The sequence below is a fragment of the Halichoerus grypus genome, chromosome 14, assembly GCF_964656455.1.
Source record: "Halichoerus grypus chromosome 14, mHalGry1.hap1.1, whole genome shotgun sequence".
Taxonomy (NCBI): Eukaryota; Metazoa; Chordata; class Mammalia; order Carnivora; family Phocidae; genus Halichoerus; species Halichoerus grypus.
This window is the reverse complement of record NC_135725.1, coordinates 75,404,434-75,430,870: the sequence shown is the minus strand read 5'-3', so window position 1 is coordinate 75,430,870 and position 26,437 is coordinate 75,404,434. Positions and strand designations below refer to the sequence as shown.

The 26,437-nt window shown below is 41.0% G+C and overlaps 1 protein-coding gene across 3 annotated transcripts in view; it reads right to left on the bottom strand.

Moving 5' to 3' along the window:
* TMEM268 (transmembrane protein 268) overlaps window positions 1-26,437 on the bottom strand; it is a 288,999-nt gene that overhangs the window by 103,294 nt on the left and 159,268 nt on the right. For 2 of the 3 annotated variants that reach the window (XM_078061669.1, XM_078061670.1), the window contains exon 10: window positions 2,584-3,759. The exons of the other annotated variant lie outside the window; for it this stretch is intronic. The gene's annotated coding sequence lies outside the window, so the exon portion shown is untranslated. Of the gene's footprint in view, window positions 1-2,583; window positions 3,760-26,437 lie in introns of those variants that run through there. 3 annotated transcript variants of the gene reach the window in all.

Here is a 26,437-nt window from a genome sequence, read left to right as displayed (position 1 = left end):
TTCCTTGTATTTTCTGAATATTTTGCTTCCTACATTTTAGTATTATGTTCTTTGGTACATAACTATTCATTACAGTATATTCCCTATGGACCACATACTCCATCATTATAAAGGGTTCTTTTTTGACCTATTCAACATCTTTTGCCTTGAATTCCACTTTCTTGATATTAATACTGAGATCCTTCTGTATTCTTTTGGATTGCCTTAGCCTGTATACCTCTGCTCAGTCTCAAAATTTCAATTCTCCGTGTTTCCTTATTTTAAATCTGTTCTCTGAACCACTTTAAAGTGAGCCCAGTAGTGAATCTGTGGGCCTAGAGTCTCTGATTAAAGAATCTTCTCTTCTAGAGCCACATTATCTATTGAGCTTTGAAGAACCATGAAGTTAATTAGCATATTCTTCTTAATAACATTAATTCCCTATATATTTATAGCACACTGCAACCTGAAAATCACTTTTTATTTATTATCCCCTTATACTTCACAATGACCTTTGAAATAGTAAAAGAAGATATTGTCACCCATGGTGACTTTAAGCATCAGGTAGTGCAAGCTGCTCAAGTATTATAGTAATGGGTATAAATTAGCCCAGGTATTACTGGGACAAACAGACTAATTCAGTGGAGGAAAGTAGGTCAGGCAGACTTGCATATCAGGGGAACAGGGTGACTCCTCGAGAGCTGTACCTTTGCTCTTTTTTTGTTAAGTATAAAGGTTTGGCCTTTTATTCATTCAAAAAACATTTATTGACTACACTGTATACTAGGAACTATGTCAAGCAGTCAGAATACAAAGTTGAATAAGACATAATCCCTGTTCCATGGCATTCACAGTGTAGTTTAGTGGTTCTCAAATTTGGTGAATTATCACAATTGACTAGCAAGAATTCTATTACAGCTTCCCTTGGTCCCCCTCCAGGTACACTCAGCAGTCATAGGGCTAAAGCCCAGAAATCTGTATGTTTTAAAGCTCCACGTCCCAGATGGAGTTGAGAACACTGGACATTCAAGTAAAATAATAAACTGTTGGCACACTTAACACTTCCTACAACACTTTTGCTTATACCATTTCATGTAATTTTCATAGCAACATAGTGAGTCAGGACTTGGTTATACTCACTTTATAAATGTGAAAATTGAGAAGAAAAGTGGTTTTCCAAATCCACAGCCAGTGAATGACAAAGCTCAGCCCGGAACTAAAATTCATTTCTCCAAGTTCTGTCATCTTTGTTCTCCATCCACACATCACGAAACCAAAGGAAGGAATGGTAGTACCAAATAAACTCACCTGTCTTTGCTTTAGGCTTTGCTTTCACCGGGAGCCCAAACTCAAATAGTAGGTTCTTGGCAAGTAGCCCTTGATCATGTACAAAGATATCAACCTATGCAAATGTATGTCATTAACTTCTTAAATGTAAAGAAAGGACTCACATTTGTTTCTGTCTGAGACCTTCAGACAGATCCTTGTGGCTCGCTGGAGACCTACAGACCACACTTCCAGAGCCACAGCCTGGGTGACAATCCCATGAAAAAGAAAACTTGCTTGAGTTCTCTCATATTCCAATAGGTGGGTGAGTCACGCCACATACCACAAATGAAAGACATCTAGGATTTTATGTGCAGGTGCCTTGGGTCAGAAGCAGTGATTCACAAGAACAACTCATCTTTGGCTTTTCTGAACCAGAACCTCTGAGAGTGAGGTCTGGACCTGTGTATTTTTAACAAAATGTCCTTAGGTACTTCTGTGCATCCAGTCTAACCTGCCCATTCATAGATGCAGATCCTGAGTGAGGCTGATAGGGCAAGAGACCTCTTCAAGGACCCATGGCGAATAAGAAGCTGAAGAACTAGGGTTAGATCCCAAGTCTGGACTTCCAGACCTGACACCTGCAGCTGTGTTACAGCTGTGTTTTAGCTGTGGACTCCTCACCACCACTGCTCCTCTCCAAAGGGCTGTGCTGGGCAGGCGAGAGGTGGAGGGAAAAGAATGGAAAGCCTTGAATGTTGCCTTGTTCTAGGAAGCTGCCTCTAAGAAAACCCGAATGTCCTTTAACTCATGCCAATGGTTTAAACAGGAAGTTCCTACTCAGGAAATGATGGTCATAAAGTACAGTGCTGGGGGGCGGGGTAACACATCATCCAGAAACCTGCTCCCCTGCACAAATCTTGGATTCTACCTCTGTCTTTGTTTGACAGAATAAAATACCGGTGGTTTGTCACCTGCTTTCACTCTTACCATCAGGTATGTTATTTTTCTTTAAAAATTGACTCCTTAAAAAACATTTCCTTTCTTCTTTCCCTTAGGTGAACCAAGCCTAAATAATAACAAAATAGAAAGGCAATAAAGATGCATTAACAAAACGAAGCTAGAACAGTACCAAGGGATACACCAAGGAAAGGAGAAAATACACATGGGGACCAAAATTATAAGGGGAAAATAATGATATCTAATTTTTATTGAAACCTTAAGTATATTATGTTATCTACTTGTCAGAACAACTTCAGGAGAGGTATTATTATTATCTTTATCCCCATTTCATGAAGAAGATGGATTCCATGAAAATAATTCACAAGCCCAAGACAATACAACCCAACAGAGTGTTGAATCAAGAAGGCCAAGATTCAGACACTTTCTTTATTCAGAGTGTCAAACAAGGTTTCCTGAATGCTAAGGGTGCTTTCTAGGTCCCTGATCAGATCCTGTTCAATTTGGCCTACATAACAAACATAGTTCTTTCTAGATGCGGTAGAACCTCTATAAACTAGGTGTCCTTTGCCTAGGAAGGTGCCAAAACAATGGCATGATAGAGTCTTATATTTTTGCAAGGTTCCAGCTAGAAGAGCTCAACAAACTAAAGCACATCTTTCTTTGACCAGATGGGGAAGCTGAGGCCCAGAGAGGGCAAGGGGCTTGCCCAAAATCACACAGCAAGCCAGTGCCAGAGGCAGCGCAAAGTTCACATCTCCTGGTACCCAGTCCAGCCTACATGAGGAAAGACAGAGAGTATGTAAGCAGTAGAGCCAAGTGGCCTCTGAAACGTCTTCTGGCTCTGCAACTTCCCAAAACTTGGAGTCCATGATTTCATAAATGGAAAAACACAAACACTTTCCCCAGTAAAAACAGAATTGATTTTCCTGTGGGATGAAACAGCACATGCTTTGCATTTACTCAGAAAGTTCTCAGTAACAATGAGAATTCTAGTGTGAGTTTTGTTTCTTTACTTCCTCCCATAGGTTCCAGCTAAGTGGAACCAAGAGGATTATTTCCCACGTGGTCCCAGTGGGCTGCTCTTAACATTTTCTGTGACCCGAACAGGTAGTGAGAGCCCAGAGTAACCATAAGTGTTCTTTTCTTTTTCTCCAAAGTGAGTTATATCACTCCCCACCTATACCACCATCAGCAATCACACCCTTAGCTTGCAATGCCATATTCTTAGCATCTTAGAACAAGAAAAACACTGTTAAAGGAGCTAGATGTTATTTTCTTAGGTGATTCTGGGGCTATGGAGAATATGGTACAATTGAAGGAACAATTATGGACCGAAATCGCTCATAATTTCATTCTGATTATTGTTGGTTATCTTCATTTTTATCATTTTTAAAATTAAATTAGGTCACTGTGAGTAAGCTTGAGCAGTGGGTTTTTTGTTGTTGTTGTTGTTGTTGTTTTGTTTGTTTGTTTATTTGTTTGAGTTTCCCACTTTGCAGCTTTAGGATTGAAACCATCAGTAATGGGTTGAGTTACAATTCCCGAACTTACCTATAATAAAAAAAGAAAAGAAAATCACCTGACATGACTTAAAGGTACAGAACCTCATGCCCCTCCCCAGATCAGTATACCTTGGATGGAGCCCTGGAATCTGTGTCCTTAACAAGTATTTCCAGATAATTCTTGTTATTTGGGAAAGTTTAGGATCTGGCAAGTTTGGGAAACACAGAATGATGGCATGGACTTTTAATCACACCCAAGAGAGACACTCACTGACCAATAGTTTAGAAGACATAGGGGCTTTCCATCAGTACAGAAAAAAACCCAGTCTTGGACCAGGAGTACCCCGCCATAAGCATCTTTTCCATGGAGGCAGGCCCTTGCCCTTCCCTACATCCTATGCAGTGAGCAATGAATGACTTAACTCCACAAGCCTGTTCATCTCTTCCCCTACTCAACCTGCCCCCTTCCACTCCACTGGCCGTCTTAAGTGCCTGTATTTCTGGGTTTAACTCAAGTCCCAGAATCCCTTATCCTACCATCCTACACGATTGATCCCTTCTCTGAGCTCCTACTCATGAGAATGGCTAATGGTGACATCTTAACTCCATTCACTCTGATTTGCTTAAAGATTCCATATAGCTCTCTCGCCTCCCTGGATTATAAGCTCCTTGGGGACTGTGCAAAGACTAAAGTAGACCCTGAATATAGCTGCTAAAGGAAATCTGCAGGAATGAATGCCAAGGTTAGGCTCTGGGAGGGCAAGGCTCTCTTGCTCCCCATTTTACCCCCAGTGCTTCATCCAGCACCTGGCGCTCAACAACTCTTCAATAAATGCCCTTTGAATATGTGAGTAAATAAATGAATATATTTCAAGCTATAAATACTTCAGCACATACAGAGTTGAAATTAAGATCTCAGAAGCTAACCTAGATACAACTCATGACTCGGGTTTGTTCTAGTCTCTCTATACCAGCGTTCCTCACACTCTTTGGTCTCAGAACCTCTTTTTAAGAGTTTCATTGTTTAGAATGAAAATTATGGAGGATCTTAAAGAGCTTTTGTTTATGTGGGTTATACTTGTTGATATGGACTGTATTAAAAATTAAAACCGATCATTTAAGAATATTTATTTCTTTTAAAATAACAGTAATAAACCCATTACATGTTAATGGATTAACACAAATAATATATTTTTTATGAAAAGATAGCTATTTTTCCAAAACAAAAATAATTTAAGGAGAAGAGTGGCACTGTTTTACATTTTGCAAATCTCTTTAATGTTCCATGTAATGGAAGTCAACTGGATTTTCAGGTCTGTTTCTGCATTCAACCTGTTGCCTCTGGAAAACTTCACTGTGCACTCATGAGAATATGAGAGTGACAAAGGAAAATGACATCTTAACATCATTATGGAAATAGCCTGGGCCTCGTGGACTCTCTGATAGGGTCTTAGGGACCCTCAGGGATCCCCAGAGCATACTTTGAGAACCACTGCTCCACACATTTCATAATACAAGTTCTACATACAGGCGGGGACATTAATCAAAGGATCTGTTTATCCCACTAGGATAAATCCTTATACACGAGCATGTCATAGCAGAGAGATTCAAATGCACATTCTCATTAAACGACAAAAATACCATTGACGATGAAATTCACAAAAAGCTTATCTTCATGAAACAGAATATTCATAGCAGCAGCATGAAACCACAGATTCTGTAATGGCCCTTCTAATTTATACCTTATCATCTTTCTGCATCTTTTCCTGGGGCTCCCAAATCAACAGGTGTTCTAGCAAGGAAACCAAGTATGGCATAAAATGGTAAATGAATATAATTTTAATTCCCATAACTATAGATGGAGCCCAAAGTTTTCACCATCTAGCTTTTCTCCTTTTTGTCCTGCGGTCCCTTGCAGCCTAAGATTGTTGAAAAAGTAATTTATATTGAATGGCCTCGAACTGACTACTTGTCTCGTTGGTAGTCAGTAAAAACATAGCTTAGAGCTCACCACAGAATGCAAGTTCAGAAATCTAACTGCCTGGATTTAAATCCTGGTTTCTCCACTTACTAGCTGTGTGAATTAAAGCAAATTCCTTAAGCTATCTTGCCTCAGTTTCCCCCCATCTAAGATGAAAATGATCATGGTACCTATCTCTCAGAAGTGTTAGGAGGATTAAATAAATTAATACATGTAGAGTGCTCAGAATAGTGCATGACAAATAGCAAACTGTCAGTAACTATTGGTTATTAACTATCTTTTAAATTTTCTTAAAAAGAACAAGAAAAGTAAATTTCTGTGGTTAACCTCCTTCCCCATAATTTAGCGTAACTTTTAAAGATTTGTTTGTAGTAGTAATTTTAAGGTTGAATTCACATTTAAAAGAGCCTTACCCTAAAAAAATCAATTAATTGAGGCACCATTATGGAGTCATATGCTAACAAATCAAAAAAGCGGGCTAGAAAACCCATACTATTACAAACAACCTGTGGAAAAATACTGCCTTTCCCAAAAGCATCTGTGCTTACAGTAGCGATCAGCCTTGCTCTAGCAAATGTTAAATGGCAATTAAATTTAAGTTAACCCTTGGGTTAATTGTACACCGAGAGGAATTGTTAACGTCAAGTGTTTACTGAGCACTAACAGATTCAACAAGCACACATTGAACATCACTCCACATAAACCCCAGAAGGTGATGAGGACACCTGAGAGCAGCTTGGAGCAGACAAGAGTCCTGCCCTCAGGGACTGGTGGAGAGCTCCATGTGTATGGAATCGTGATACAAGCAAGATGTCCTAAATACTCAAGCACAGACAACAGAAATGCTTATGAAAGAGGAAAGAGAAGGTCATTCTGACTTGAGGAATCTGGGAAGACTGTCCCAAGGCGGTAGCTTTTGAGGTGGGTGTTGAAAGATGGGTGCGATTTCACCAAAAGCGTGTGAGAGAAAGGGAAACCGTGCTAACAGAAAGCAAGAGTAGGCATGCCAGACTGATCTAATAAGAGCATAAGACCAAAGTGAAACTGAATGGAGCAGGTCTTACATGCTAGGCTATGAAGTATAGACTTCACTCAACAGGCAAAAAGGCAGCCTGAGCAACAATGGGTATAAAGCTATGTCATCCACACCTTGGTGTTTTATCACTGATTACTGCAGGATGGGTGAAAAGGAAGGCACTAAGGGAGAGGAAACCAATTATGAAGCAAGCCATGACAACAGTCCAAAGGGAGAACTGGTTGGAGCATCTGTGATGGGAAGAGGAAAAGAGGATGTGACATGTATTTTATTGTGTAGGTCATAGTGAGCTAGTTTGATTCATCACGGAAAGTGACACGTATTTTAAAAGAAGAATCCAGACGATTGAGGACTAAGTAGATGTGGGTGGGAAGCTACACTATGCTAGACCAGGGCTGTGTTATAAAAGAAAGATTTTTTGAGATATCTCCAAAAAGGCAAATTTGGAAAGTATATTGGACTGAGGAAAAGAAAGAACTCGGGATTACCTGATTCAGAGCAAAGGAATAGGGAAGGAAATAATCCCACTAGAAAAATAATAAGCAAAGAACTTTTCCCGATCAATAAGAAAAAGGAATATATAATAGAAAAATGTGCCATGGATATGAACAGGTAATTCATAAAAGAAGAAATAAAAAAATGGTCAAGAAATATGGAAGAAAATGCCTAGCTGAATTGAGAAGAAAACAAAAATATAAGCTATCACTTTTTGCCTCTAATATTTGCAAAAAATAGAAAGAATGGTAAGGCAGACTACGCAACAACATCCTTCCTTGCCAACAAAACTCTAGATGTTTTTCATTTATCCAGACTCTTCCAGTTAGCTCTATTTTTCTAGGTCCTAACCCAGCCCCCCTCCCCCAGTAGGGAAGAACCTTGATTAGTCTGAGCCAAAATTGATGATTCCATTCTCTGTTGGTGACTGGCTTGAGAGGGGACATATATTTTAATTCTAGGTAATGGTGTGTGACAGAAACATATTGAGATGGATGAGAAAGTTCTTAGAAATAGTTTCTTAGATCTTAAAAAGAGAGATGAAGTCTTTTCAATCCCCACTCTATTTGTCCCAAGCTGCCTGAGGATGCAATGGCTGGAGTTGCTGCACTATGCTGAGAAAATGAGGAGACCAAACAAACATGCTGAGAATGGCATGGAGGAACCTGGTATTTGCTGTCGTTCAGCATCAGAATTAACCTATCTTGGAATCTTCTATCTTGGGATATCTTGTAATGTAAGATTATTTTTGTCTTATTAAAGTCACTTTTATTTGGGAGTCTTAGTTTCTTGAAAAGCTCTCAATACCATTTGATCTACTTGTAACAACAAATTTCTACCTACACAGTGGGTGCTTAATAAATATTTCCTGAGTGAATGAATGAATGCCTGAAGCCTATGAGAATGACAATGGGAAGTGCCCAGAAGGATCATAAACTTCAAGTTGGGAAGATCTTGGAGATCCCATAGATTTTTTAGTATGTTCAAATTCACTCGGGCGCCTGGGTGGCTCAGTCGTTAAGCGTCTGCCTTTGGCTCAGGTCATGATCCCGGGGTCCCGGGATCGAGTCCCACATCGGGCTCCCTGCTCGGCGGGAAGCCTGCTTCTCCCTCTCCCACTCCCCCTGCTTGTGTTCCTGCTCTCGCTGTGTCTCTCTCTGTCAAATAAATAAAATCTTTAAAAAAAAAAAAAAATTCACTCAAGGAATCAGTGAGAAAATTGAAACTAGAAAATGTTTGGGACTTCTCCAGACCAGTCGCCATCTAACTCATCACTCTCTTCCAAGAGTATTGCTCCCCAAGTCCTGGTTTTCATTTGGCACGGGCTGAGCCACATAAAGTTACAAAGTCAAGGTCTCCCCTCATGACTCTCATTAATCCTGGGAGGGGATGGATCTCCACCCAGGAGAATTGAGGAAGTCCCCAAATCTGTTATGCATAGGAGAATCCCTTCTTTCATTCTTCCCTGGGTGTTGCAGTAGAACATGGTGGCAGAAGTCCAAGTGGGCAAGTTTGCTGGGAGTGGCCCTGTGGATTCCTTTTTCATCACATAAGTTTGTTCAAACTAGTCCTGCTAAGAGTTGTGGATTGCACTGGTGAGATAATGAGTGCATTCACTTTCTCTCACAGAAGCAGTTCTTTCTCATTCCTCCAGATGAGGCATCTGCTCTTTTTTGTTGCTGCATCATTAATTCTCTTGGATTCTGCAATTGGACATGAAATATGCTCTGTCTTCCCTCCAAATTTAAAATGCAAATGTTAGTTAACTAAATGTTAGTTAACTAAATTTTTTTTAACTTCTGGGGGGGGCGGGAACTGAAGTCTAGGGGCCAGGAGTGAGAATGTGAATAACCTGTCATTGTGCTTTTTTATGTCTGTAGATTAGCTTTTGAAATAATAAAATAATAATTCAAAAATTTAAACTTCTATACTCAAAAGAATAAGATACAAATAATATACCAAAAGGAAAATATATTTTGCAACATCTACCACAGACATAGGCTATTATGTTTAATTTATGAAAAGCTAACAAATATTAATAATGCCACATAGCCTTTTGTTCAGAAATGGACTTTACAGAAAGACAGATCGAGTCAGTTCCAAGGCTGCCTCTTGCCAAATGTATTACTTGCCCCATATTCTCTCTTTGCCTCGGTATTACTTGCTCCATATTCTCTCTTTGCCTCAGTTTCTTTCTCTGAAAAATGAGGATAATGCTCTTCTGTGGTATAATAAGAAAAATATTTGGTCTTTGTCCCCAACTCTTGGCACAGAGCTCCTTAAAACCCTGAGTAAAGAGGGTGATAGAAGCATCTTTTGTTCTAATGAGGCAACTTTTGGTGGACCCCTCGATAGCTTCAGGATGGGAGCTGGTCACTAAAAAGACCAAGTCCTAATTAGAAGCTTGGAGCTATCAGCCCCACCCTCCAGTCTCCAAGGAAGGGAGGGCTCTGGAGACAGAGTTAATCACCAATGACCAATAAGTTAATCAATCACGCCTAGTAATGAAAACTCCTAAATGACAGAGTTCCGAGAGCTTTAGAGTTGGTGGGCACAAGGTGCTGGGAGCCTAAAACACCCCCACTCCATAGGAACAAGGGCTCCTGCACTCCAGACCCTTCTGAACATCACCCTATGCACCTCTTCATCTGGCTGCTCACTTACATCCTTTATAATAAACCAGTAACTGTAAGTAAAGTGCTTTCCTGAGTTTTGTGAGCCATTCTAGCAAATCATCAAACCTGAGGGGATAGTATCGGGAACCCCCGATTATAGCAGGTCTATCAGTTGACCTGATACTTGTGACTAATGTCTGAAGTGAAAGCTGTCTTCTGGAACTGAGCTTTTAAACCTACTAAGTCTGATGCTAACTCTGGTGGTTAGTGTCAGAATTGAATTGAATTTTAGGACACCTAGTTGGTGTCAAAAGTTAGAGAAGTGGTGTTGGAAAAGACACCACATATCTGGTGCCAGGAGGAAAAAAGCCTCTCACCTCCCCCAGAGTTCTAAGAGAACTGATGTAAGACATTTAGCAAATAGCGGACCCCAATCAAATATTAGTATTATCATCGATAACTAGAAAAAAAAAAAAAAGTGAATCCAGCAGTTGGAAAACAGACAAAGATCATCAACAGGTCAAACAGGAAAGAAGAAAAGCAAATGATCAATCAACGTAAATAGGATGTTGAATCTCATCAATCAGCAAAGAAATGCATCTCAAAATAAGATACCATTTTCTACTCATTTAATTGCCAAATATTAAAAATAATGGCAATGCCCAGTGTTGGCAAGAGGTCACTTCAATGATAGTGTAAATGGCATGAACTTCCTCAATAGCAAAGAGACAAAGATGTGTCAAAAATCTTAAAAATTATATGCATACTCTTTGACCCCGCTATTTTATTTCTGAGAATGTATCCTAAAGAAGGAAAGAAAAACATAAACGTGCACAAATATTTAGCTGTAAAAATGCTCATTATGGAACTAGTCAAAATAGCAAAAAAAAAAAAAAAAAACAGAAGCCATCTAAAAGTTCAGCATCCAGGGGAAGCATTAAATAAATTATAATTCATCTTTAGTATAGTTCTGTTATTACAACAAAAATATTTAATAGCAGGAAAGATTGTCATGATATAGCAAGGGATTAAAGGGAGGTTATGGAGCAGTTTATCTAGTATGCTAGCATGGTCTAGTTCTGATGAGGATCCTCCTCTGTGTTGCAGACTTAACCGTATCTTCCCATGAGGGAAACAGGGCCAGAACTCTCTGGGATTCCTTCTATAAGGGCACTGATCCCATTCACAAGTCTCTACCTTGAGGACCCAATCACCTCCCAAACCCCCCCCCCACCCCAATATCATTACATTGGAGGTTAGGATTTAGAATTCCAACATGAATTTTGGAGGGATGCAAACATTCAGTTCACTGGAGATAAGTTCCCTCCGGAGGTTCCTTTGCTCCTATAAAGATTAAAGGCACAAATCTCATTAAATGTGCTACACACCCAGAGTCAGCCACTCGGTTGGAAAGAGGAAAACCACAAGTAGAATCTTTGGCAGAGCGGTACTTTGCCAAATGAAAAAGTAGTACGTAACACTGCTTCCTACCTCCATCACCCTTAACATGCACATTTTTATTTCAGGGGGTAGAAAGTCAGGGAGAGGGGATTAAAATGTGTACAGGAACCCAGAGTGGCATTCAAGGAGTCACCTCTGCTTGAAATCTCAGTCAAGAGTGAAGAACTTTCCAGTGAGAAAGAACCAAAGCCCTATGGAGCCTTCCTGTGTATTTAACTTGAGCCTGGGTACGGCTGCGGTTTATGCCTGTGGTTGAAACCCAAAGAATAATCTCACTTTACCTCTATGCTTAGCCCTTGACCGCCAGCAATGTGCCAGGCACTGTGCCCAGCCCAGGCTCTCTCCAAGGAGCACCCTGGGGAAATTTGGAGAATTTCGGAAACCTCCAGCTGCAAACAATGGTCACTAATCAGTGTGTTAGCAATTCAAAGGTAATGTATGACAATCCAATCTGCCCCTTTCTCAGCTCTAGGGGTGCACCATGTTAGGTGGTCTGCAGGCTTATCTCATTTCATCCTCACAGCGGGTCTATTGCTGTTGTGGTGGTTATTGTCATTCCCCCTTCAAGATGAAAAACCCGAGGCTCGATGATGTCATTCAAGACCTCAAGGCTAGTGAGTGGCAGACCTGGGATTGTTGTCACCTCCCCAGTCTCCCCTCTTTTGGGACACTCCTCCCCACCCCCAATCTATGTTCTAGTCTGGCTGAGCTATTTGCAGTTTTTGCTGAAGGCACTAGGCATTTCTTTCCTCTGTGCCTTTGTTGAAGCCGTGGTCCCTGCTCAGAGAGCCCTGCCCTCCCGCCCTCTCATTGGGCTCCCTGTATTCCTACCCATCATTTAAGACCAGCTCGGCAGTTACTGCAGCCAGGAAATCCTCCCAAACCTCAGGCTCTTCAGGTAAAATTAAACACAGAGATATGGTTGCCCTTCTCTGAATGTGCCACAACTATACTTATTTCTAGGTTTTATGAATATGGATTTCCATCCACCGAAAATATTCTTTACTCATAGGCACACACACGTGCACAAACATGCACATACGTGTACACTCACACACATGCACGCCAACGCCTCTTTCCCCTAATCCTACTCATCCTTCAGGTATCTTAAAGGTCAAGGGCTCTGAGCAAGCTTCCCTGTTAGGTGCCAACAGCCCCCTCCCCAGAGGACGGCATCTCTGCTTTGTAGCCCCCACACAAGGGCTTCCTTCTTATCACACTTCACGCTGGTTTGTCATTGCTTCCACATCCTGATCGAACTTTTTCAGGGCGGGGACTGTCTCGTCCCCTGGGTCAGAGCCAGTCATGTAATAGATGTTCAATAAATATTTGTTGAATCAGTGAATGCTCACCCTGCCTACATCCTTCTTGGCCTGTGCCTCTAGACTATGGAAATAGAGAATCATGTGTTCCAAAGTCTTGTTTCAGCTTTGGTTGGTATTGTCTTGAAACCAGAGACCCCATGCTTTTACGGCAGGAAATGAAGAATCCTGGAATAATAAAAAGAAATTCTTGCCAGGACTGCTTTTGAGAATGAAACGTGCTGGCTAGACAATATCATGTTTCCAATGATTAGAAATAACCTGGGGTGGAGGGAAGTGTTAGTCAAGAGGAGGAAAGAAAGATCTTCCTGAAAATTAAAGCCCTGATCCTATACAAAGTCATCATGAAAAGTTGTTTACTTACAGGAAACCTTCACATGAGCTACTCCCTCCATTACAATGGTTCAATAGTCACCTTGACACTAAAACACTTTGTTCACTTCGGGCCATTGTATTGACTCACCTTATACTTGTTGAGCGAAATTAAACTGATTTATCATGCATATAGTAGTTAACTCATTGACCTAAGATCTCACATACCTGGTTGTATTTAATCTGAGTGGTATTTAAAATGGTTGAGATTTTCTTTGTTCTTCCATATATGGTTTATGTACCCTTGCTATCACAGGGCGAAAATAATACTTTCCCTCTGTGGTCTTCCTCCCCAAAACCCGTAACTCTAGGCTAATCATGAGGAAAATGTCAGACAAACTCTGGTGGGGGGCAGGGGGTATTCCACAGAACATCTGACCAATCTACCTCAAAACTGTCAAGGTCATCAAAAACAAAGCCCAAAAAACTCATAGCCAAGAGGAGCCTAAGAAGACAAGACGACTAAATGTAATGGGACATCCTGGATAGGACCCTGGAAGAGAAAGAGAACATTAGATAAAAACTGAGGTAATCCAAATAGAATATGGACTTCAGTTGATAATATTCTAAAAATATTAATTCATTAATTATGATTAATATATCTTACTAATGTAAGATGTTAATAATAGGGGGAAATTTGTTATAGGTATATGGGAACTCTCTACACTAGATTTGCAATTTTCCTGTAAATCTAAAACCATTCTAAAATTTCTAAAATAAAAGGCTTATTAAAAAAAAACCCATGCAGAATCATAACTTCTTTCCATAATATGTCCTTTCTTTCCCCCTTCCTCCAAAATGAATGCTATCCTGTTTTTTTCTCCACTCTTTTTTCCTTTCTTTGCTTTAATAAGCACAGTCCTCAAGCAAATCCTTCAAGTGATCATGCAAATGGCTTGTAGCAGAAGGATGACAGCAGGGGAATATATATGGTAGATCGGTTGGATTCATGATCTAATTCTTCATGCATTCATATATTGTGCCCTTTGTCATGTGCTTCTTGGTTTATTTCCCCACCCCTTGAATCTGGGCTGGCCTAGTTACATGCTTTGGCTAAGGAGATGTTAGCAAACAGGATGCCATCAGAAGCTTGAGACAGGGCTTAAGCATTTCAACTTGTTTCTGTAACATCTACTGTTGCCATGAGACCTGGTCTGAGCTAGCTTGCTGGAGGATGAAAATCATGTGGAGTGGAACTGAGCAGAGGCACTCAGCCTTGATCAACTAACAGTCGGCTTACTCCCGGACATGTGAGCAAGCTTATCCAAGATCAGCAGAGCTACTACCTGACTCACAGCTGACCGCAAATGCATGCGCAAGCCCAGGCAAGATCAAGTCTAACCCAGATCATTTGAATCCATTGACTCCTGAGCTAAAGAAATATTCAATGGTTGGTGGTTACACAGCATTTTTGTGGGAATAGAAGACTGATACAACACCCAACTAATACACAAATATTGGTCCATCTCAACTGGATAAAGATTTCTTGGTAGAGATAGGAAGAAAAATCCTAGGAAACCCTACCCCCAGAAGAAAAGACCAATAGGACATCATGACTTGGCCTTTAATTACCAACTCCGGCTTCATTTCTGACCACTTCCAGCATTTATCCTTACTCTCAGTGATACCAAACTCCCTAAATTTCCCTACCAGTATGGGCAGTCACTTTTGTATAGTGATTAAGCTTGTCAGGCTCTCATGTCAGACTGTGTGGGTTCAACTCACCACCACTGTCTTGGCAAATCACCTGATTAGCTCCTTCATATGTTAAAGGGTGACAATGATAGTACCTATCTCATAGAGTTGAGAGGTTCCAATGAGGTGTAAATTGCTTTGAACAGGGCCTGGTACATACAGTATATGCTCAGTAAATGCTAACTAGTAGTTTTGGTAGTAGTAGTAATAGTAGTAGTTGTTGTAGTAGTACTTGCCGTGGTGGTGGTGGTATTCTCAGACTAACCTGTCTACCCAGAATGTTGAAAGAACTCTTCTTCACCTGGATAATTTCTAATCCTCCTTTAAGACTCTTGTTATCTCCTCCAAGGAGACTTTCTTGGCCCTAGCACGACCAGTCTTTGTGTCCTTCCTTTGCACTGTTAGGACTCAGTACTTTTCCCCTCCCCTCAGCCTTGGGACATGACTTTGAGATGATCTCTTTATGTAATTGCCTTTCCCTTTAGACCATAAGTTTCTTAAGGACAGAATGCCTACCTTGCTGTCCTCTGAGTAAACCAAACAGCAGCTTCAGAGCTATAGGCACTAAGCCTCTTAAGATCCAGATAAGATTGTCCTGAACCTCCATCACTAAAGCATGGGGACAATTCCCAGGAAAGTGGGAAATTGAAACCTCTTGAGTCCCAGCTTCTACCAACTGAGTTAATTCACTTTATACTTTGTCTTTGATCTAGTACATTGCTTTCTCTCTTCCTTAAAAGTTGGTGTAGATCTGGAATTTGACTAATCTTACTTGCAGTGCATGAACTCACTTGGTACAGAAAGCCGACTTTAGGAGAGGTTTATGGAGATTATGGGAGTGAAGACAGTATTACATTACAGCAGCCTAAGTGTGTTAGAATTCTATAGTGTGCAACCCTGATTTTCAAAAAAATTCCTCAGCTGCTGCTTCTCTCCCAACATCAGCCTTTATCCCTCTTTTCTCTTCTCACCCCTCCATGCCCAAATTCCTGCTGATTTCTTATGCATAATCTTTTTGCTAACTTTTTTCCTTATCTCTAACTAGACCCTTCAGGGAGGGCTCACTCACAACCCCAGGTGATACTTCTTAAAGGGAGTACCTTCCCTATGGGGAATTTCAGGACAGGTTTTTAATGCTTTTACACTACTACCCAGCACAGCACCCAGCTCATGATATCTGTAGGTATTAATTTAAGTCAAATTTTCAGGAGACATGTAGATAGATTTGGGTAAGAAGGGACTCAGATAAGAGCTATGAGACAGGCAATGAAGACCAAGCAATAGACTGAGAGTTTGCTTATGATTCTTATAAGCCTTAGTCTTATTAAGCTCTTCATCATCAAAAGGGAAGAAATGTCATGTATACCAAGTTACAGGCAATATAGAGCCATAGTTAAAAGCTCTCTTTGGAGTCTAGATGATCCAGGATCAAATTCTGGCTCTCTAACTAACCATTACCATAACCAAATTATTTAACTTCTTTGAGCCCCAGTCTCTTTAGCCACAAATCTACAGTACATAGGTCATAGTCTCATTGGAAAGATTAAATGAGATGTATGTAAAATGTCTCCATAGCCCTAGACCACAATAAGTGTTGTGTGAGTAGTATCTCTCATCTAATGAGGACATGGGGTCTTCATACATAGGAATCCTGGGAAAGAAGGAAATCCCAAGAGATACAATAGAGAGGCTCTAAGGTATCCATTATACATAATCCATTAACTTCTCTCTTCTGCATCCAGATGGTGCTAATAATGAAGCACCCTTGGAAGAAATGAGACAATAGTTACTCAAATCATTTTCTGTGTTCCTTAGCTCAGATGAGGCTCCCAGTTGAGAAAGGCTGGAATAGAGAGAGGCAGGACTAAGGAGATTGATTCCTAGATACATGGTATAAGAAGGAGGGTTTCTTGGATATTTGAGGCCTGGGAGGAAAAGAATGATCTAGAACTTTAAATAGTAGAAGACCTTTGTGATCTCCTCACCTGACTCTCTCTTTTTTTTTTTTTTAAGATTTTATTTATTTATTTGACAGAGAGACACAGCAAGAGAGGGAACACAAGCAGGGGGAGTGGGAGAGGGAGAAGCAGGCTTCCCGTGGAGCAGGGAGCCCAACGTGGGGCTCGATCCCAGGACCCTGGGATCATGACCTGAGCCGAAGGCAGATGCTTAACGACTGAGCCACCCAGGCACCCCTCACCTGACTCTCTTCTATGGTTTCTCTTCTCTCAGAAAATCACATCAAGGCCCCAGCTTCACGAAGGACCCCCCCCCCCATGTAGACTTTTTGACCTTAATTCCAATTACAGTCATACATCACAGGCGGTAGGGATTGAAAGAAGGTGCTCATTATACAACTTTTCACTTGTGCTAATAACCAAACCATGCTTTCTAGAGAGTTTGGTGAATGCCATGTAAGTCCAAATATAAGGCAACCATATGTGTAGGGAGAGGCCCCATTTTTCCTAACAAAATACCAATAAAAAATATAATTTTGGCCAAGATGAATATATAACCTTTTAGGGATACACAAGAAAGACTTATAGTTCTGTTCACAATATTTATTATGATAATTAAGTTATACCAATACATCTGAAATAATCTCATATATAAAATTCTATTAATGTGGAAAGACTGCTTTCTCCCACATGCATCTTCAATATCAGTGTCTTTGTCATTACTAGAGCCATTTTTCTGAGTTACCTAACTCAGTTTTCCAGAGCATATCATCTACACTTCTGCTTAAGGGCTATGAGTTAATCCACGAATCATAGTCACGCAGCAAATGTAACCTTAGCAACAGTACCCATTTTCCAAACATTCAAAGATTTTGTTTGCATTGGTCTCCTGGTGTGTATCTGTGATACTCAAAGCATAACCACTTAGTTCTATTACTTTATGAGGCCATCTGTTAAAAGCTCATTTGCACTTTCACCCATCATTTACATTTGGAAAGCAGAATCCAAGAAAACTTTTTGAATCTGGGTTAGATTTGAATTAACTACATCAGATGAGCTCAGTAAGCATCTGAACTTTGCATTGTTTGAGGTCATTTCAGACTAATTGTCTTCCTCCACCATTATACTGGTGATGGAATAAAATACATTGTGAAAGCATCCCACAATCTGTGACACTCCACAAGGAGAGGAGTTGAGGATGAAGAAACCCTCTTTCCTTAGGGGTAATCAGGGAGTGAGTGGGTAAAGACCTTGCCTTATATTGAGGCATACACAGTAACACATTTTATAAAGTCTATTTCATCCTATGAATAGCACAAACACATTGTAATGTATTTTTGGTGTTATAAATTCTAAGTTATTAAATCTTTACATTTAAAATAACACAAATTCTGTATTTTTGTTTTTTAATCTTTACTTGAACAGTAAGTCCCCCAACATGTAAATAAAGCCTGCCCGCATTAGCCCCTCTCCCCGTACACATCTCCATCTTTCTTGTCTTGCCTTTTTGCTTTCTTATTCACTCAAGCAACACTGAAATTTATTCGTTCACTCAAGCAACACTTCATAAGCCACTGTACTCCTTAGTATCTTATTAGCTCACCAATCTCAAAAGACAGACTGACCTCGTGTGGCCACAAGTCAATGGCATGTAATGCAAATTCGTCCTGTGATATTTATCGTCTTCATTAAACTGAGTTATTTCTTGTTCTAATTTAAGTAGAGTTGAGTTGTTTCTCTTGCTTTCCAAACAGTGCTTAAATCAGTTTCCTTTATCAATCTCTTGACTTTTCAGATAGCTCTCAGCATGACCAAAAATGGAAAGGCTGGAATAAACCAAACATTGCAGGGGACTTCAGGACACTGGCCTGCCCTAGCAGAAAGTTTGTGCCAGGAAATGGTGAGAGAGAATGCGCAACAAAAGAACCTGACCGGATATTTGGACATTACTTTTGGGCAATGGGAAGCCTCTGAATATTTTTTAGCTGATGACAAACATTAAAAAAAAAAAAATCTACAGGCCATTTAGCATGTTGGTTAAGAACACAGTCTTTGGAATCAGAGAAAACATTACATTCAAATCTGGTTGCTTAATAACTATAGGATCTTAGACATCTCACTTCCCATAAACTTCTGTTATTTAGGTGAACATAATAATATACACTTCAGCGAGTCATTGAGTGAAATTTAAAAGACAATGAATATATAATGCTTAGCATAGAACCTGGCATGTAATAGGGGCTCAATAAATGGTAGCTGTCAAGTTGTATTACAAAGTCACGTTTGGGTAAAATTAATCTGTTAGAAGTGGGTATGCATGATGAATTAGAGGCAGGGAGATGATTATAATATACAGGAAGGTTGGGATAATGGCTTGGAATCCTACAAGATTTGGTGATTAAGAGGACAGATGGGACAAGACGGAGGACAGACTAAAGAGGACCAAGATAGTTAGCCAGCTAGCCATCTAAACCAGGGAATGTTAGTGCCTTCCAGAATGTTGGGACAGAGAGAGAAAAAAGGATAAAAGCACTAAAGATAATCCAGAAAGCCCAGCTAACGAGCTAAACAAGGGAACTTCAGTGCTATTCTGAAGGAATGTCAGGACAGGGAAAAGAAAAGGATAAATTTGCTTTTAGACACATTGAGTTTAAAATGATGTGGTGGCACAGCTAAGGACATGTTCACTAGGAAGTTGAAAACATGAAACTCTCAGGAGATAAGTCACAGTAAGAAAAAGAGACTTTGGAAAGTCTGTTGTCCACAAGGAGTGGGGGGTGGGGGAGGACGCCTGAACCACGTCACATCAAGTCCATGGAGAAGGCACTCTTACACACTGACTTTATTCTGATTTTATTTCCTTCCCTGCTCAACTCAAAGCTCCAAGAGAGCAGAGAGCCTGGGAACAGGAATGCTTAACAAAGAATCTCCAAAGCCAAGCTCAGGGTCAGGCACAGAGTAGGCTCTCCCAGACTATTGTTCTTCTAATCCATCATGCTTGAGATAATGAGAGATCACAGCAAGTTTGGGTTTGATACTAAGCATTTTATATTCATTGTCTTTAAAATCCACTCAACAACACTGTGAGCTGTATATCATTATGTTATTATGTTCGGTCTAAATGACAACAGCTTACATCGAAAGAGATGCCCAAGATTTTGTAGTTATTGAGTGATGAACTTGCTGTGGTTAATCTGATTATCTCATGCACTTTGGAAGCTCTAATCATTCCCTCCTATGTGTTCGGTTCATGCAAGCTAGCAAAATAAATTACTAGTAGGAAACATCTTTCAAAACAGAGTTTTGTCAGGCAGCAGAATTGTAGAATGGTAAGACCACCTGTGATGCAAAAAGATGAAGCTGCTTGTGGGTAGGGCTTTCAAAGGAGAGGGGGTAGATGCAGTCAAAAACAATGCAAAGGTCAAGAATTCTGGAGGACAGGAAGGTGTGTGATTCCAGCAAATGGAAACAGCACCATTTGCCTGAATGACCAAAACAGGACCATCTTTGGGGGGGGCTCTGTAGAAAAGGATCTAGCCATGTCCCTGATGGGAGTGGGGGGAAGGCAGCCCGAGTTGGTAGACCAGTTTGGCTCAGACTGCACCTGCTTGTGCAGCCCCTCCCTGCCAGGTTGGGACTCTCCTTGCTCACACCTCACCAGCTCTGCTGGATACTTTCCTCTGTTTCATTTCTAGACTCCCAGCCTGCCATGTCCCAGTGCCCATGCCACTCTCATCATCCAACTGGAATGAATGCCATCCTCCAGGCATGGTTTTCAAGTGGAATAAGTACTCACCTCTCTTTACAAACAGCAAGAGGGAGAGAGAAGGCAGCCATGGAAAGCCCAAAATTCAGATAACTGAAAACCAACCACATTTGAATAAGGCTATGATCAGACAGGCTTTTCAAGACAGTTCTACCACCATCATGACAGAAGGAATAACTCTAGCTGGCCTAAGGAAATCAACACTACAAAGATCAAAACGACTGCACCTCTTCTACCTGCCAAAGAGTTCAACTGTCTGTTTCCAAGTCAAAATAGAGGCTTCAGGAAATATCCCCCTTAGGCAACCTGAGTGTGGCTATAGTAGAGCATTCAGAATCATCTAACCTTGCCCTTGAAGAAGCAAAAACAAAACAAAACAAAAATCCACAATTACTAGCTTTGCTTCCCGTCCCCCAAAAGGAGGATGGAATAATAACGAATCTGATACCTCCCCTCTAACATCGAAATCCATCCCATAGGGTGTGGAATGGACCTACTCTTGTGACTGGCTGCAGAGGTAACTGCCAAAAATGAGGATTTGAACCACAAACCCAAATAGGAAACCACAATTTGAGGAAACCATGTACATACCTTTCTCCTAGTCCTCTTGCCCCTGGAAGGAGAAACAATCTGTGGACAGTGTCCAGGGCTATTTTTCCTTCTCTGAAGCGGTTGGTGACCAATCTTGTTTTACACGAAGGAAGAGGTACTTTTGCTAACTCCAGAAGCAGAGATTGCCAAGCCTGGGCAAGGCCTGCTGATGCAGGAGAGTGCGTGATTATCAGCATAATAACCTCAGAATATGCTCTGGGGATGCACTGGAAAGGTGCCTTTATCAGTATCTCACCAGGCCTAAAGTTGACCCCTTGCTGGTCCCAAAGCTCCTCAAAAGCAGGGATTTTATCTGCCTTGTCCACTGCTGGACCCCAAGCCCCTGAGATAGTACCTGGCACATAATATGCACTCAAAAAAAAAAAAAAAAATCAGTTGAATGAATGAATAGATGCCTCGAGTTTGGTTTCTATTTGGAATTAGTGATTACTTTAAGCAAAAGACACCTGGCATATCACTGGTCCACACCAACAAAAGAGCTTCTGGAGGTGAGAACAGATGTGCAGGATGGTCCACAGAGTTCCAGTGACTTCCCTTTCCACTAGCATTTCAGAAAAAGCACCGATTTGGGATCAGACAGACCTGGACTCAAAGCCTGGCCCTACCACTTTTTCTCTCTAAGTTTGGGCAAGTCATTCCACTTCCCTGAGTTTTGGGTTTCCATCTGTCAAATGGGGACAGTAATACTTACTTTGTATAGCTTTTGTGAGAATGAAACAGAATAGGGCATGTCAAATGTCTAATACAGTACCAAGCCCATAATAGGCATTAAATGTTACATAGCATTGCTAGTGTGATCATCACCACCAAGGACAAATAGTGAGTGACTTCCCAATGTCCGTTGTCTCCATCCCTTTCTAGACACCGTTCTCCCTCTGCCCAAGTTCATGCCGGCAAGAAGGAAGACCATGCTGGGCATTCAGTATTCTAGAGGTCCAATCACCACAAACCTTTATCTAAGCCAGTGCTAGGCTGCTAAATGGTAAAGGGAAGGAAAAAAGAGCCTTGATTTTTAGCTTTTGCTAATTTCTGTGGTGCAAATAATCCCCCTGTGGCCAATTTCAAGCTGCCAATACGATGTCACTGAACACAGAGAAAGTAAGAGACAAGTAATAACACATCATCACATGGTTCCGATACAATAGCTGTAAATAATATCAATACAATAGATGTAAATAGTAAGGAAATGATAGTTATAGTAAAATGTAGTAAAATAATTAAAAAGTGATGTCTTGAATATTCCTTACCTTTGCTTTCATCATAATTCATTTGACTATAAGTTTATATAATGTCCAACATTATATGGTGGCTATGTTTCATAACCAGCTTGCAAAATTCTTGAAAATTTAACAAACAAGCCAGTATGAGCTGGTTCCAGCACACCGCTGATTCTAGCTACATCTGCCCGAGTATCAGTGTCATCAGAATGGATTCGGGCATCTGCAGTAAGCTTGGACACTCAAAGACTCCAATGACTTAGAACGGGACTTCTCCAGAATTCAAGAAAAGTTTCAGGGAAATAAATTCTCCTTGGACCTCCTCTAAAAACACCTCCAGGAGAAAGTAGCCCTCCTTTGGGGTCCTTCAATGAGGAGATCATTCAGTTCCCCATGTTCAGTGTAAGTCAGGACACAGGAATACTGGACAGTTAACCTGTCAAGTTGAAGTGATGGAACGATGTTTGGAGGAAAGGGCACAGGCCATCACCTGCCTCTGCTGCCATGTGACTGTGTAGCTTTGGGCAAGAGACTTCATCTCCCATAGCCTTGTTTTCATCATCTGCAGAATGGGGACAGCACCTACCTATACATGTGGCTGATGAAATCATGTATTCCAATTGGCCTTGTGAACTGTGACGCATCATAAAAATGTAAGGCATCACTTCTATGTGGAGAATGATACAGAAACCTAGAGTCAGAAAGAGGTGGGTGGGGAAGGCAGGAGGAAGGAGGCAGCCAATTTCAAGAAGAAAATGGAAGAAACCAGGAAGAAGAGTTTTGGAGTAGGAGGAGGATAAGGGAAGTGGGCGAGAGAGGGCAGTGAGCAACCCATTGCGTTTGGAGGCATTGCCTCAATGTTTGTCCAGCCCTCTAGTCACACTCACTACAGCCGGTTCTTCCTTATTTCTTAACAGTTCCTGTGTCACCCTAGGACAAGGCTTTTACACCATCCCTCCCACCAAGAATAGATTCTGACTTTCTCAGCCTATACCCTGTGCCCTTCCCGCCCATAGGGACTCCTCATCACGATTGGCCTTAGAATTCTCTGGCTTCCAGAGCTCTGTTTTGACCAAAAAAAAAAAAAAAATCCGTTTTGAACTCAACCATCTTTCTGTCTCCATCTGGCATGGGGCTTAAAATACTGCTGAGCCTTAAATGAGAAAAAATGAAAATCAATTTTAATCAAGGCAATGGCTTGCTTCTATAATGCCTGCATTAATCAGGCTTTTTTTTTTTTTTTTTGTGCAAGGATTCTTATGATGGTTTCTTTCAAAGACTACCTTCTCTGGCCAAGGAGGGATAGAAATGAGACGGATAGGATGATGTTTGGTGCTGAGACTTTTCAGGAATGGGACAGGCTATTCAGGAAGTGAAGGTCTTCTCATTACAGGAGGGACCCAGAAGAGACTGGACAGTCTTTTAGTGAGCATGTTGCAGAGGTGTTGAAAGCACCCAACACACTGGCTTCTCAAGGTTCTTCCAATCCTGAGACTGTCTTGCCACCATTCACATACGCCCTTCCTCAGGTCCCATCCTTCAAGTTTCACAGCAGAGTTTTTTCACCCTTTGGCAAGGCTGTTGTTAACCCTTCCCCACCCAACACACCCAGCCAATAAAATTACAGGGAGTCTACAAAATGGTATTCCTCATGAGGCCACTTCTTTCCCAGGGCGTCCCCAAATCCCACCATAGTTACACTCCTTAGTAGTCTTTGAGACCATCATAGAAACTTGGGTTCAGAAATATTTAAATTTATAGATAGGGAATCTGAGGCCCTGAGGATCACCTCTTACTTTTATTTGTATCTGTCCCTTTATCCTATCTTGCTGGCTGTCTTAATCATCTCTCAGCTGGACAAGTGTGCACTAGCCTTCCACTGGAGACCCTACTACCAGCCTCTCTTACCTCCAACTCATCCCCTGTACAGCTCTGGAATGATTGTTCTGAAATGCAAAAATGACCATATTCTTCCTCTGCCTACAATTTTTCCATGGCTTATCATTGTCCACAGGTATGAAAATCTCAGTGAGCCTGGTTTACTGGGTCTTTATGATCTGTGCCTTCCTTTCCTCCCTGCTTTCTTCTCCATATAGCCTATGTACAAATCACAGTTCATTGACCAAAGACACCATGCAACCTCATGCTTCCATGCTTTGTGCAAGTTATTCTCTCCTTTGAGAACAGTGTCACTTGACCCATCATCACTCCTACTCCACCTAGTAAAGACCTCTTCTCCTCTTAATGCCCATCCCAAACACCACCTCCCCTTGAATACCTTCCCAGAGCCACTCCAGCAGATTCAAATCCCTCTCCCTTATGCATTCCCATAGAATCTGGTACACCCTTCATCTCAGCAATCATAAGCTCATCTTTCATTCATCACTGTCACCTATCTGCATCTCCCAGAGCTGTGCAGGCTGAGTTATATTCATCCCTATCCCCCAGGGGCATTAAACAATGCATAGATCTTTTAGAAATGACTTGTCCAAGGTCACCACACTGAAAGGTCAAGTGTGAACTAGTTCCGAATAAACTCATTTCCTCTCTTGCTTTCCCTCTATCCCTCAGATCTGATTGTTTTGTTTACCTTTCCTCATTTTCCTTTCCACCCTTTTGTAACACAGAACTAACCTGAACAACCCTAATTTTCACCTTAAACTTCACTGATTGGGTCATCCAAAGCAGCACCACTAACATCTGTGCTGTTCTCTGTGCCTCTCCATCTGGCTATCAATTGTGATCCAAAACAAACATTTCTGGAGATTTTCCCAGAGAGAGATTTCGAAGAAAGGAGAAAGTTGGAAGCCAGTATTTTTCCAAAATACTTTCATATTCATTATTTAATTCAACCCTCCTTACATCCACTCATCCCACTTCATTTTCCAGATGAGTCAGTAATTCAGAGAGAATGGGCGACTTGCCCAACGTTGCATAGCTGGTCATAAGTAAGACTACAGATGGCTTCAGGGTCTCCCAGCACGAGTCCCCAGGGTTCTTGTCCATTGTCTAAGAACATTCAACTCATTCATTCATTCATTCATTCATTCAGTTCCTACCATAAACAGGGCACTATTCTAGGTACTGAGGATACAGCAGTAAAAAAACAAATCTCTGTCCTCATGACGCTTACATTGTAGTCCGTCGTCTTATTTTTTATGAATCCCTCTGAATGACAGGAAAGACTTATTTTTCAAAGAAGCCATGAGCAAAAGGAAACACAATGAATATAGAATCAGGAAAACAGAAGAGAATTTGACTCCAACTATTGTTCTAGGCCACACAACATATGCTGTTGATTTATAAGGCAAGATTCTGCTTCCAAAGAATTCCTCCAAGGAAGACATAAGTAGCTGGTTTGGCACAACTTCGGGGAAAAAAGAGACAGAATCTGGCTATAAAACTCCACGTGGTAAAAGTCAAGGTATGCAAGGTATGCAACGTAAAAATAACCCAAACTCTTTTTCCTCCCAAACCTCCCAAATTCAGTGCATTCCTGATTTAGGAATGGATGCCTAAATGGATTTAGTGCATTCCTGATTTAGGAATGCACTGAATTTCAGCCCCAAAAGAACACAAACATGAATGGATTACTGTGCAGGTGCTTTTTCCCCTTGATTGCTTTAGTTCCTTTCATTGTCTCGTTGGTTCAGCTCCTGCCAATCACTGAGGGGTAAGAGAATAGGGCTAGATTCAGTTGTGACTAACCACACCAAGTCAGTCTTTGTCAACCAAAAGCTATGGTTATACCAGGTTATAGAAAAATCCTACTAGATACTATAGAATACCTGCTGCTGAGTCCCTGTGTCATGTCAAAATAGGCAGTCCTTCCCTTTCCCTGGGCCTGTTTCTCTTGCCTGAGAATAGCTAGACATCAGTCCAAGGGGGCTCTATGGACTCTGATAAGTTAAATACTCCTGGACCCCACATTCGCTTATTCAACAGGGATTCTATTCAACAGGGATTCATTATACACTGGTGATCACCTGGCACTGTGCCAAGTGATCAGGAAACTGAGGCAGACCCAGTCCCTATATACACAGGTTGATTCTTATGTATTTCTCTTTGAAGCTTGCATTTCTCCCTTATGCATTTCTCTCATGGGTTGTTCATTCTGTTCCTTAATGCAACAACTATTTATTAATCCCTTCTGTACAAAGCATGGCCCTAGTGTACTGGGAGTTCAAAACTGAGTCT